This window comes from Gorilla gorilla, chromosome 20 (genome assembly GCF_029281585.2).
Source record: "Gorilla gorilla gorilla isolate KB3781 chromosome 20, NHGRI_mGorGor1-v2.1_pri, whole genome shotgun sequence".
Taxonomy (NCBI): Eukaryota; Metazoa; Chordata; class Mammalia; order Primates; family Hominidae; genus Gorilla; species Gorilla gorilla.
Genome location: NC_073244.2, coordinates 42,941,626 through 42,955,950, shown reverse-complemented (window position 1 = coordinate 42,955,950; position 14,325 = coordinate 42,941,626). Strand labels below are relative to the sequence as shown.

At 56.4% G+C, this 14,325-nt stretch overlaps 2 pseudogenes; both read right to left on the bottom strand.

The window, feature by feature from the left end:
• Window positions 1-4,552: 4,552 nt before the first annotated feature.
• LOC134757726 (choriogonadotropin subunit beta variant 2-like) lies at window positions 4,553-5,488 on the bottom strand (annotated as a pseudogene).
• Window positions 5,489-10,707: 5,219 nt separating this feature from the next.
• Window positions 10,708-11,627, bottom strand: LOC134757725 (choriogonadotropin subunit beta variant 2-like; annotated as a pseudogene).
• Window positions 11,628-14,325: the final 2,698 nt, after the last annotated feature.

The following is a 14,325-nucleotide window of genomic DNA, read 5'->3' as shown; positions in this document are numbered from 1 at the left end:
GCGTAAGGTCAAAGGGAAGAAAGGACAACCCCCGACCCCAGGAGCCACTGTGGCTCTGGCCCATTGTGCCGGCCTTCGGGCCCTCAGGGAGGCGAGGGTGCGAGAGCCTCGAGTTCGAGGCCGACCTCCTCCAAAAAAACTTTCTTTTTATCGTTCCCTATATAACAACAAACCATAAAGGGAGGACGCCTTGATAGGAAGAAATGACATCTTCCTAAGTGTTTTTAAATTACTTCAATGTATCTTTTTTTTTTTTTGGGAGACCGAGCCTCGCTCGGTCCTCGGGGGACCTCCCTGCCTCTCAGCCATGGCGGTTGTCACCTGTGGTAAACAGAATGGCGGGAGCAAGTGGGATGTCCCACTACTCGGGCTGAGGCAGGAGAATCACAGGAACCTAGGAGGTGGAACCTCCTCGCCCAGGAGGGGCGCGGCTTCGGACTTAGTTTCTGCCCAATGAGAGAGGGCCTCCCCGTGACTGTGCTGCCAGGTTAGCCACTTGACCCTGGTGCCCCCAACGAGGGATTCAGCCCGAGCCCCACCTCTCCCTTAGGGACCTCCGCCCACTCTACCCTCAAGCCAGGATGCCCGGAGCGCTCCCCGGAAATGCGTGTGCTTCAGGTGATTTAACTGATCATTGAATAGGCCCGCAGGAGGTGTGTCCTGCCCCCGAGGCCGCAGCCTCGGAGGACATTATCTGGACTTAGTCCCTTTCCCGCGATGCCATCAAGCTGGACAATTTTAAGGTCTGTTTCTTTCCCAATGTAGGGTATAGGTTGGCACAGGGAAGAGGGCTAGAAACCTGACTTGAGCTCCCCGCCCAGGGCTGAACTCTCCAGCATCCTGATCGCTTCTCATTCAACCTTGCTTATACTCCCCGTGTGATCGGTAGCTCTTTATCTCAAAACAGAATATTCGAAGCCAACCCCTGCCTGCTCTCACCAAGTAAGATTTCTCATTTGAACCCCAGCTCCCAGATACTTAAAGGCCTTCCGTAGACCATGTCCTCAAGGTCCCCTGGCCATCTGCTTGCATGTTCCAGTTTCTCTCCTCCCCCATGCACATCGTGAAATGTGCCCTCCCACTCCCCAGGATGAGCAAGGTGGTGTCCTCTGTGACAGAGCAGTCAGCAACTTAACACCAAAGGTCACCAATGATCAAATCCATGAGAGTTGATCCGAGGAGTTATGTATTAGGGCTACGAAAGAGTAAACACTCAGTAAATAGTGGCTATTATTATTATTATCATCATCATCATGATTACCCTCAAGTTCCCCCGGGAGAGCTCCTATTCAACCTTCAAAACCCCACGTTGGTGCACCCATCCTACAGAGATTGAGCTCAAATTCAGAGAGTTGTGATTTTGCCATGATTTGATGAGTTCCCCAACTGGGGTCCGTCCGTAGAGCAGCTGGGCCAACCCTGACGTCTCTCAGCATCCAGCTCTGTTCTTTTTCTGCCTGACCAGTTCCTGGGTATAAGTCTCAGGCCCGGCCAGTCCGGCTGAGGAGTGTGCAGACACAGGCAGTGCCAGTTTGAATCCATCGCCAGTCCACACGGCCCTGGGCATCAGCGGTCAATGCCCGCACATAGGACTGCTTGGCCTTGCACTCAGACACCCAGTGTCCCCCGGTCCACACCCCGGCGGCAGCCTCTCCACCTACCCCTGGGCCACCTTCTTCAGAGTTATCGGCCTCGAAGCAGGTGACAAAGAAGTGTTGGCGGAGGGAACTGCCGCCAGCTGCAGGCACCTCGCCCAACACCTCCACCTCGAGCACAACCAAGTCCACAGCGGTCCGGGGGTCTGTCACCCAGCCAGTGACTGCATCGCACACGGCCAGCTCACCCTGATGACTCGCCGGCGAAGTATCGCTGACCCCTCGCTGGCTGCGGTTGGCCCGGGTGCCTGCTGACTCCCGAAAGGCCCCAGTCTCCAGCAGGAAGAGCAGAGGGGGCCCGGCAGCGGCACCCCTAGACAGGACCACTCGGGGGAAAAGAAGGTCCCACTTTGTAGTAGGAAAAGGGGACAATGTCAAGGGTGGGGGTTAGGACTCCATTGACACAGCGGGGAGGAAGAAAATGAGGGGGATGCAGAGGGAGCCTGGGGGAGCGGGAGCATCTCTCAGAGCACATGGAAACAGGGAAAAGGAGGCTGGGATTAGAGAAGAGGATAAACACTTCAGTGGGGACAGAAGTTTGGAACCCCAGGGGAGGCCTGCCTGCCAGGATTATGGGGAAGCCCTTGCTCTAGAAGTTTGGGGGACTCCATGTACAGGACTTGCATCACACCCAACTTGTAGATTAAGAATAAATATTCAACAACTACAGGTCAGGCACTATGGCTCACACCTGTAGTCCCAGCACTTTGGGAGGCTGAGGCGGGTGGATGACTTGAGGTCAGGAGTTCGAGAGCAGCCTGGCCAACACTGTGAAATCACATCTCTACTGATAATACCAAAATTAGCTGGGCGTGGTGCTGCGCTCCTGTAATCCCACCACTTTGGGAGGCCGAGGCGGGCGGATCATGTGGTCAGGGGATCGAGACCTTCCTGGCTAACACGGTGAAACCCCGTCTCTACTAAAAATACAAAAACTTATCTGGGCTTGGTCGCGGGCCCCTGTAGTCCAAGCTACTTGGGAGGCTGAGACAGGAGAATGGAGTGAACCTAGGAGGGGGAGCTTGCAGTGAGCAGAGATTGCGCCACTGCACTCTAGCCTCCACGACAGAGCGAGACTCCATCGCAAAAAAAAAAAAAAAAGAAAGAAAAAGAAAACAGGGTGGAGATGGAGGATGACCTCCAGCTCAGGGGGTGTCCATGGTCTGGCCTTCTGTGGGGAGAAGGAAGGCCACATGATCTGTGTGGCCCAGGTGGCAGGGCCTCAGCCTTCTAAGCCGAGCTCCCTCTTCCTCCCTCTGACGTTGGCACTGGCAGTGCAGGTGGGGCGGAGGGGGGCGCGGCTTGGGGACCTGAATGGGATGAATGGGCCAAGGGGGATGTCATCTCTTCCATTCTCCTTCATCCACTGCCTCTCCCTTCCCCTCCTCCCCCCCCCCCCACCCTCCCCCACCCCCCGGTCCATCTACCTCCCATCCCAGCCAGGAGCGGTCACCTAAGTAGAAAAGGGGCCACTGGAAAGGGGGCGGGGCCTTGACTCTTGGGTACCCTGCGCTTGAAGAAGAACTCTGGGAAGGGGTTTTTCAGGGAGTTGGCCCCTTCCCCACCTGGCTGTATAACCTTCCTGTTCTTTTCTTCCCCTAACCGGTTGCCGCTCCCTCTCCTGAGATGTCAGGAAAGAGGGGGCCACCTGCGTCCTCCACAGTGGTCCCCGAAGCCTGGGGTTCCCAGCCCCAGAGCTCAGAGGTGAAGGAGGTGCTACAGCTCTGGTGACCACTGGTTGTTTCCCAGTCTTCTCCACGCCACCCTTTCCCAAAACAACAAAACAAAACAAAACAAACAAACAAAATTGGGCCTGGCGCAGTGGTTCATGCCTGTAATCCCAGCACTTTGGGAAGCCGAGACGGGCGGATCACAAAGTCAGGAGATCAAGACTATCCTGGCTAACACGGGGAAACCCCGTCTCTACTAAAAAATACAACAAATTAGCCAGGCGTCCTGGTGGGCGCCTGTAGTCCCAGCTACTTGGGAGGCCGAGGCAGGAGAATGGCAGGAACCCGGGAGGCGGATCTTGCAGTGAGCCGAGATCGCGCCACTGCAGTCCAGTCTCAACAACAGAGCGAGACTCCGTCTCAAAAAAAAAAAAAAAAAAAAAAATTGATTGGAACATCCTCCAAGATGCAAGACTCTCAGTTCCTCAGAGTTCTACAGGAAGGATGGCAGAGTGCAGTTGCCCAGAGTTGAAGTCCCATCTCTGCCATTTGTTGGCTGTGTGACCAGGCACAAATCATTAATTTCTCTGAGCCTGTATTTTACCATCTGTTGCTATTGAGTAATAGTAGTTGACTATTTTCTATTTTTATTTTTATTTTATTTTATTTTATTTTATTTTTTTGAGACGGAGTCTCGCCCTGTCACCCAGGCTGGAGTGCAGTGGCGTGATCTCGGCTCACTGCACCTATGCTTCCCGGGTTCAAGCGATTCTCCTGCCTCAGCTTCCTGAGTAGCTGGGACTACAGGCGCGCACCACCACACCCAGCTAATTTTTTTTTTTTTTTTTAGTAGAGACAGGGTTTCACCATGTTGGCCAGGCTGGTCTCGAAGTCCTGAACTCAGGTGATGCACCCGCCTCGGCCTCCCAAAGTGCTGGGATTGCAGGCATGAGCCACTGCGCCTGGCCGAACATTTTTAATGTTTATATTATTATTATTATTATTATTATTATTATTATTACTTTTTGAGATGGAGCTTTGTTTTTGTTGCCCAGGCTGAAGCGCAATGGCGGGATCTTGCTCACTGCAACCTCCGCCTCCTAGGATCAAGAGATTCTCCTGCCTAAGCCTCCCAAGTACCTGGGAGTATAGGCATGCACCACCACGCCCGACGATATTTTGTATTTTTAGTAGAGATGGGGTTTCTCCATGTTGGTCAGGCTGGTCTGGAACCCCTCACCTCAGCTGATCCACCCACCGCAGCCTCCGACAATTACAGGCGTGAGCCACCGCGCCCAGCCGTCCACCCTGTTTTCTACCAGAGTTCTGTACTGTGACTCTGTAGAAAATGGTTTGGAAGCTGGACCCACCCTGTGTGTGTGTGGTTGCCCTGAGCCCACAGAAAGACACCTCCAGAGTGCGGATTGAGAAGCCTTTGTTGTGGGAGGATCGGGGTGTCTGAGGGCCCCGGGAGTCGGGATGGGCTTGGAAGGCTGGGGGGAGGGGCCTTTGAGGAAGAGGAGGCCTGGAAGCGGGGGTCATCGCAGGTCAAGGGGTGGTCCTTGGGACCCCCGCAGTCAGTGGTGCCGCGGCGGCAGCGTGCACATTGACAGCTGAGAGCCACGGCGTAGGAGACCACGGGGTTCACGCCGCGCGGGCAGCCAGGGAGCCGGATGGACTCGAAGCGCACATCGCGGTAGTTGCACACCACCTGAGGCAGGGGCGGCAGGACCCCCTGCAGCACGCGGGTCTGGAAGCCGTGTGAGTGGGGGAATGAGCTTGTGCCTGGGGCCGGCGCCTCAGCTGAGCTCCCCAGCTGCCCCCACAGGTCTCAGACTCAGGAGTCCAGGAAGCCCTCTGTTCCTGCCCTCCCACACCCCATTCCGCAGCCCCTGACCAGAGAGGCAGACCACCCTTCCTCCCCGGCTGCCTCTGTGGGTCTGGCCCTGAGGTGGCAGCACCTGCCCCGGCTCCGGGCAGCTCACCATGGTGGGGCAGTAGCCGGCACAGATGGTGGTGTTGACGGTGATGCACACGGGGCAGCCCTCCTTCTCGACAGCCAGGGTGGCAATTGATGGGGCGGCACCGTGGCCGAAGCGGCTCCTTGGATGCCCATGTCCCGCCCATGCTCAGCAGCAGCAACAGCCGCAGCCCCTGGGGCAAGGACACTGCTTCACCCGGGTCTGAGACCGCAGCCCCGAGTCCTGGCCTTCCCATCCCGCGTGGTACACCACCCACAAAGACCCAGAGACCCTTCCCGGCATCTCCTATTCAGGACCCACCACCCCGACACCTGCCTTTCAGAGCCCACCCCACAGCCCAGAGGACCTGAGATACCCCAACATTTCAGATCCCCACCCTCAGGAACTGCCCCACCTGAAGCTTACTGGGGGTCACGCTCCTCCAGAAAGAGGCCTCCTTCCACAGCTCACACTGGTCTGCCCCTTCTCATGCCAGTGATGGCCTGGAAGGAGGTGGAAGGTGCCCAGGGGCCCTGCAGTCTTTCCTGGAACATCTCCATCTTTGGTGCCTGGAAATGTGGATCTACCCTACCTTTGACATGTCTCTCTCTTAGCGGGATATCTTCCGCAAGCACTGGGAATGTGGACATGGAAAGTAAATTGAGTCTCCGTGGGGGAGTGAGACAGGGAGTGAGGGGTGTTGGACGCGGCACGGGAACCCGGCCGGAGTCAGCGGACCCAATGGGCTGCTCTCTCTCAGATACAGTTCCCCTTCCTCCCTCCAGGGGGCGCCAGGGAACACAGGGCCCTCACTGGCCCTGGGGACTGGGTGACGTCAGGGGTGAGCCTCTTGTGATTGGCTCCCTCACCCTGCGTAAGGTCAAAGGGAAGAAAGGACAACCCCCGACCCCAGGAGCCACTGTGGCTCTGGCCCATTGTGCCGGCCTTCGGGCCCTCAGGGAGGCGAGGGTGCGAGAGCCTCGAGTTCGAGGCCGACCTCCTCCAAAAAAACTTTCTTTTTATCGTTCCCTATATAACAACAAACCATAAAGGGAGGACGCCTTGATAGGAAGAAATGACATCTTCCTAAGTGTTTTTAAATTACTTCAATGTATCTTTTTTTTTTTTTGGGAGACCGAGCCTCGCTCGGTCCTCGGGGGACCTCCCTGCCTCTCAGCCATGGCGGTTGTCACCTGTGGTAAACAGAATGGCGGGAGCAAGTGGGATGTCCCACTACTCGGGCTGAGGCAGGAGAATCACAGGAACCTAGGAGGTGGAACCTCCTCGCCCAGGAGGGGCGCGGCTTCGGACTTAGTTTCTGCCCAATGAGAGAGGGCCTCCCCGTGACTGTGCTGCCAGGTTAGCCACTTGACCCTGGTGCCCCCAACGAGGGATTCAGCCCGAGCCCCACCTCTCCCTTAGGGACCTCCGCCCACTCTACCCTCAAGCCAGGATGCCCGGAGCGCTCCCCGGAAATGCGTGTGCTTCAGGTGATTTAACTGATCATTGAATAGGCCCGCAGGAGGTGTGTCCTGCCCCCGAGGCCGCAGCCTCGGAGGACATTATCTGGACTTAGTCCCTTTCCCGCGATGCCATCAAGCTGGACAATTTTAAGGTCTGTTTCTTTCCCAATGTAGGGTATAGGTTGGCACAGGGAAGAGGGCTAGAAACCTGACTTGAGCTCCCCGCCCAGGGCTGAACTCTCCAGCATCCTGATCGCTTCTCATTCAACCTTGCTTATACTCCCCGTGTGATCGGTAGCTCTTTATCTCAAAACAGAATATTCGAAGCCAACCCCTGCCTGCTCTCACCAAGTAAGATTTCTCATTTGAACCCCAGCTCCCAGATACTTAAAGGCCTTCCGTAGACCATGTCCTCAAGGTCCCCTGGCCATCTGCTTGCATGTTCCAGTTTCTCTCCTCCCCCATGCACATCGTGAAATGTGCCCTCCCACTCCCCAGGATGAGCAAGGTGGTGTCCTCTGTGACAGAGCAGTCAGCAACTTAACACCAAAGGTCACCAATGATCAAATCCATGAGAGTTGATCCGAGGAGTTATGTATTAGGGCTACGAAAGAGTAAACACTCAGTAAATAGTGGCTATTATTATTATTATCATCATCATCATGATTACCCTCAAGTTCCCCCGGGAGAGCTCCTATTCAACCTTCAAAACCCCACGTTGGTGCACCCATCCTACAGAGATTGAGCTCAAATTCAGAGAGTTGTGATTTTGCCATGATTTGATGAGTTCCCCAACTGGGGTCCGTCCGTAGAGCAGCTGGGCCAACCCTGACGTCTCTCAGCATCCAGCTCTGTTCTTTTTCTGCCTGACCAGTTCCTGGGTATAAGTCTCAGGCCCGGCCAGTCCGGCTGAGGAGTGTGCAGACACAGGCAGTGCCAGTTTGAATCCATCGCCAGTCCACACGGCCCTGGGCATCAGCGGTCAATGCCCGCACATAGGACTGCTTGGCCTTGCACTCAGACACCCAGTGCCCCCCGGTCCACACCCCGGCGGCAGCCTCTCCACCTACCCCTGGGCCACCTTCTTCAGAGTTATCGGCCTCGAAGCAGGTGACAAAGAAGTGTTGGCGGAGGGAACTGCCGCCAGCTGCAGGCACCTCGCCCAACACCTCCACCTCGAGCACAACCAAGTCCACAGCGGTCCGGGGGTCTGTCACCCAGCCAGTGACTGCATCGCACACGGCCAGCTCACCCTGATGACTCGCCGGCGAAGTATCGCTGACCCCTCGCTGGCTGCGGTTGGCCCGGGTGCCTGCTGACTCCCGAAAGGCCCCAGTCTCCAGCAGGAAGAGCAGAGGGGGCCCGGCAGCGGCACCCCTAGACAGGACCACTCGGGGGAAAAGAAGGTCCCACTTTGTAGTAGGAAAAGGGGACAATGTCAAGGGTGGGGGTTAGGACTCCATTGACACAGCGGGGAGGAAGAAAATGAGGGGGATGCAGAGGGAGCCTGGGGGAGCGGGAGCATCTCTCAGAGCACATGGAAACAGGGAAAAGGAGGCTGGGATTAGAGAAGAGGATAAACACTTCAGTGGGGACAGAAGTTTGGAACCCCAGGGGAGGCCTGCCTGCCAGGATTATGGGGAAGCCCTTGCTCTAGAAGTTTGGGGGACTCCATGTACAGGACTTGCATCACACCCAACTTGTAGATTAAGAATAAATATTCAACAACTACAGGTCAGGCACTATGGCTCACACCTGTAGTCCCAGCACTTTGGGAGGCTGAGGCGGGTGGATGACTTGAGGTCAGGAGTTCGAGAGCAGCCTGGCCAACACTGTGAAATCACATCTCTACTGATAATACCAAAATTAGCTGGGCGTGGTGCTGCGCTCCTGTAATCCCACCACTTTGGGAGGCCGAGGCGGGCGGATCATGTGGTCAGGGGATCGAGACCTTCCTGGCTAACACGGTGAAACCCCGTCTCTACTAAAAATACAAAAACTTATCTGGGCTTGGTCGCGGGCCCCTGTAGTCCAAGCTACTTGGGAGGCTGAGACAGGAGAATGGAGTGAACCTAGGAGGGGGAGCTTGCAGTGAGCAGAGATTGCGCCACTGCACTCCAGCCTCCACGACAGAGCGAGACTCCATCGCAAAAAAAAAAAAAAAAAAGAAAGAAAAAGAAAACAGGGTGGAGATGGAGGATGACCTCCAGCTCAGGGGGTGTCCATGGTCTGGCGTTCTGTGGGGAGAAGGAAGGCCACATGATCTGTGTGGCCCAGGTGGCAGGGCCTCAGCCTTCTAAGCCGAGCTCCCTCTTCCTCCCTCTGACGTTGGCACTGGCAGTGCAGGTGGGGCGGAGGGGGGCGCGGCTTGGGGACCTGAATGGGATGAATGGGCCAAGGGGGATGTCATCTCTTCCATTCTCCTTCATCCACTGCCTCTCCCTTCCCCTCCTCCCCCCCCCCCCCACCCTCCCCCACCCCCCGGTCCATCTACCTCCCATCCCAGCCAGGAGCGGTCACCTAAGTAGAAAAGGGGCCACTGGAAAGGGGGCGGGGCCTTGACTCTTGGGTACCCTGCGCTTGAAGAAGAACTCTGGGAAGGGGTTTTTCAGGGAGTTGGCCCCTTCCCCACCTGGCTGTATAACCTTCCTGTTCTTTTCTTCCCCTAACCGGTTGCCGCTCCCTCTCCTGAGATGTCAGGAAAGAGGGGGCCACCTGCGTCCTCCACAGTGGTCCCCGAAGCCTGGGGTTCCCAGCCCCAGAGCTCAGAGGTGAAGGAGGTGCTACAGCTCTGGTGACCACTGGTTGTTTCCCAGTCTTCTCCACGCCACCCTTTCCCAAAACAACAAAACAAAACAAAACAAACAAACAAAATTGGGCCTGGCGCAGTGGTTCATGCCTGTAATCCCAGCACTTTGGGAAGCCGAGACGGGCGGATCACAAAGTCAGGAGATCAAGACTATCCTGGCTAACACGGGGAAACCCCGTCTCTACTAAAAAATACAACAAATTAGCCAGGCGTCCTGGTGGGCGCCTGTAGTCCCAGCTACTTGGGAGGCCGAGGCAGGAGAATGGCAGGAACCCGGGAGGCGGATCTTGCAGTGAGCCGAGATCGCGCCACTGCAGTCCAGTCTCAACAACAGAGCGAGACTCCGTCTCAAAAAAAAAAAAAAAAAAAAAAAAAATTGATTGGAACATCCTCCAAGATGCAAGACTCTCAGTTCCTCAGAGTTCTACAGGAAGGATGGCAGAGTGCAGTTGCCCAGAGTTGAAGTCCCATCTCTGCCATTTGTTGGCTGTGTGACCAGGCACAAATCATTAATTTCTCTGAGCCTGTATTTTACCATCTGTTGCTATTGAGTAATAGTAGTTGACTATTTTCTATTTTTATTTTTATTTTATTTTATTTTATTTTTTTTTTTTGAGACGGAGTCTCGCCCTGTCACCCAGGCTGGAGTGCAGTGGCGTGATCTCGGCTCACTGCACCTATGCTTCCCGGGTTCAAGCGATTCTCCTGCCTCAGCTTCCTGAGTAGCTGGGACTACAGGCGCGCACCACCACACCCAGCTAATTTTTTTTTTTTTTTTAGTAGAGACAGGGTTTCACCATGTTGGCCAGGCTGGTCTCGAAGTCCTGAACTCAGGTGATGCACCCGCCTCGGCCTCCCAAAGTGCTGGGATTGCAGGCATGAGCCACTGCGCCTGGCCGAACATTTTTAATGTTTATATTATTATTATTATTATTATTATTACTTTTTGAGATGGAGCTTTGTTTTTGTTGCCCAGGCTGAAGCGCAATGGCGGGATCTTGCTCACTGCAACCTCCGCCTCCTAGGATCAAGAGATTCTCCTGCCTAAGCCTCCCAAGTACCTGGGAGTATAGGCATGCACCACCACGCCCGACGATATTTTGTATTTTTAGTAGAGATGGGGTTTCTCCATGTTGGTCAGGCTGGTCTGGAACCCCTCACCTCAGCTGATCCACCCACCGCAGCCTCCGACAATTACAGGCGTGAGCCACCGCGCCCAGCCGTCCACCCTGTTTTCTACCAGAGTTCTGTACTGTGACTCTGTAGAAAATGGTTTGGAAGCTGGACCCACCCTGTGTGTGTGTGGTTGCCCTGAGCCCACAGAAAGACACCTCCAGAGTGCGGATTGAGAAGCCTTTGTTGTGGGAGGATCGGGGTGTCTGAGGGCCCCGGGAGTCGGGATGGGCTTGGAAGGCTGGGGGGAGGGGCCTTTGAGGAAGAGGAGGCCTGGAAGCGGGGGTCATCGCAGGTCAAGGGGTGGTCCTTGGGACCCCCGCAGTCAGTGGTGCCGCGGCGGCAGCGTGCACATTGACAGCTGAGAGCCACGGCGTAGGAGACCACGGGGTTCACGCCGCGCGGGCAGCCAGGGAGCCGGATGGACTCGAAGCGCACATCGCGGTAGTTGCACACCACCTGAGGCAGGGGCGGCAGGACCCCCTGCAGCACGCGGGTCTGGAAGCCGTGTGAGTGGGGGAATGAGCTTGTGCCTGGGGCCGGCGCCTCAGCTGAGCTCCCCAGCTGCCCCCACAGGTCTCAGACTCAGGAGTCCAGGAAGCCCTCTGTTCCTGCCCTCCCACACCCCATTCCGCAGCCCCTGACCAGAGAGGCAGACCACCCTTCCTCCCCGGCTGCCTCTGTGGGTCTGGCCCTGAGGTGGCAGCACCTGCCCCGGCTCCGGGCAGCTCACCATGGTGGGGCAGTAGCCGGCACAGATGGTGGTGTTGACGGTGATGCACACGGGGCAGCCCTCCTTCTCGACAGCCAGGGTGGCAATTGATGGGGCGGCACCGTGGCCGAAGCGGCTCCTTGGATGCCCATGTCCCGCCCATGCTCAGCAGCAGCAACAGCAGCAGCCCCTGGGGCAAGGACACTGCTTCACCCGGGTCTGAGACCGCAGCCCCGAGTCCTGGCCTTCCCATCCCGCGTGGTACACCACCCACAAAGACCCAGAGACCCTTCCCGGCATCTCCTATTCAGGACCCACCACCCCGACACCTGCCTTTCAGAGCCCACCCCACAGCCCAGAGGACCTGAGATACCCCAACATTTCAGATCCCCACCCTCAGGAACTGCCCCACCTGAAGCTTACTGGGGGTCACGCTCCTCCAGAAAGAGGCCTCCTTCCACAGCTCACACTGGTCTGCCCCTTCTCATGCCAGTGATGGCCTGGAAGGAGGTGGAAGGTGCCCAGGGGCCCTGCAGTCTTTCCTGGAACATCTCCATCTTTGGTGCCTGGAAATGTGGATCTACCCTACCTTTGACATGTCTCTCTCTTAGCGGGATATCTTCCGCAAGCACTGGGAATGTGGACATGGAAAGTAAATTGAGTCTCCGTGGGGGAGTGAGACAGGGAGTGAGGGGTGTTGGACGCGGCACGGGAACCCGGCCGGAGTCAGCGGACCCAATGGGCTGCTCTCTCTCAGATACAGTTCCCCTTCCTCCCTCCAGGGGGCGCCAGGGAACACAGGGCCCTCACTGGCCCTGGGGACTGGGTGACGTCAGGGGTGAGCCTCTTGTGATTGGCTCCCTCACCCTGCGTAAGGTCAAAGGGAAGAAAGGACAACCCCCGACCCCAGGAGCCACTGTGGCTCTGGCCCATTGTGCCGGCCTTCGGGCCCTCAGGGAGGCGAGGGTGCGAGAGCCTCGAGTTCGAGGCCGACCTCCTCCAAAAAAACTTTCTTTTTATCGTTCCCTATATAACAACAAACCATAAAGGGAGGACGCCTTGATAGGAAGAAATGACATCTTCCTAAGTGTTTTTAAATTACTTCAATGTATCTTTTTTTTTTTTTGGGAGACCGAGCCTCGCTCGGTCCTCGGGGGACCTCCCTGCCTCTCAGCCATGGCGGTTGTCACCTGTGGTAAACAGAATGGCGGGAGCAAGTGGGATGTCCCACTACTCGGGCTGAGGCAGGAGAATCACAGGAACCTAGGAGGTGGAACCTCCTCGCCCAGGAGGGGCGCGGCTTCGGACTTAGTTTCTGCCCAATGAGAGAGGGCCTCCCCGTGACTGTGCTGCCAGGTTAGCCACTTGACCCTGGTGCCCCCAACGAGGGATTCAGCCCGAGCCCCACCTCTCCCTTAGGGACCTCCGCCCACTCTACCCTCAAGCCAGGATGCCCGGAGCGCTCCCCGGAAATGCGTGTGCTTCAGGTGATTTAACTGATCATTGAATAGGCCCGCAGGAGGTGTGTCCTGCCCCCGAGGCCGCAGCCTCGGAGGACATTATCTGGACTTAGTCCCTTTCCCGCGATGCCATCAAGCTGGACAATTTTAAGGTCTGTTTCTTTCCCAATGTAGGGTATAGGTTGGCACAGGGAAGAGGGCTAGAAACCTGACTTGAGCTCCCCGCCCAGGGCTGAACTCTCCAGCATCCTGATCGCTTCTCATTCAACCTTGCTTATACTCCCCGTGTGATCGGTAGCTCTTTATCTCAAAACAGAATATTCGAAGCCAACCCCTGCCTGCTCTCACCAAGTAAGATTTCTCATTTGAACCCCAGCTCCCAGATACTTAAAGGCCTTCCGTAGACCATGTCCTCAAGGTCCCCTGGCCATCTGCTTGCATGTTCCAGTTTCTCTCCTCCCCCATGCACATCGTGAAATGTGCCCTCCCACTCCCCAGGATGAGCAAGGTGGTGTCCTCTGTGACAGAGCAGTCAGCAACTTAACACCAAAGGTCACCAATGATCAAATCCATGAGAGTTGATCCGAGGAGTTATGTATTAGGGCTACGAAAGAGTAAACACTCAGTAAATAGTGGCTATTATTATTATTATCATCATCATCATGATTACCCTCAAGTTCCCCCGGGAGAGCTCCTATTCAACCTTCAAAACCCCACGTTGGTGCACCCATCCTACAGAGATTGAGCTCAAATTCAGAGAGTTGTGATTTTGCCATGATTTGATGAGTTCCCCAACTGGGGTCCGTCCGTAGAGCAGCTGGGCCAACCCTGACGTCTCTCAGCATCCAGCTCTGTTCTTTTTCTGCCTGACCAGTTCCTGGGTATAAGTCTCAGGCCCGGCCAGTCCGGCTGAGGAGTGTGCAGACACAGGCAGTGCCAGTTTGAATCCATCGCCAGTCCACACGGCCCTGGGCATCAGCGGTCAATGCCCGCACATAGGACTGCTTGGCCTTGCACTCAGACACCCAGTGCCCCCCGGTCCACACCCCGGCGGCAGCCTCTCCACCTACCCCTGGGCCACCTTCTTCAGAGTTATCGGCCTCGAAGCAGGTGACAAAGAAGTGTTGGCGGAGGGAACTGCCGCCAGCTGCAGGCACCTCGCCCAACACCTCCACCTCGAGCACAACCAAGTCCACAGCGGTCCGGGGGTCTGTCACCCAGCCAGTGACTGCATCGCACACGGCCAGCTCACCCTGATGACTCGCCGGCGAAGTATCGCTGACCCCTCGCTGGCTGCGGTTGGCCCGGGTGCCTGCTGACTCCCGAAAGGCCCCAGTCTCCAGCAGGAAGAGCAGAGGGGGCCCGGCAGCGGCACCCCTAGACAGGACCACTCGGGGGAAAAGAAGGTCCCACTTTGTAGTA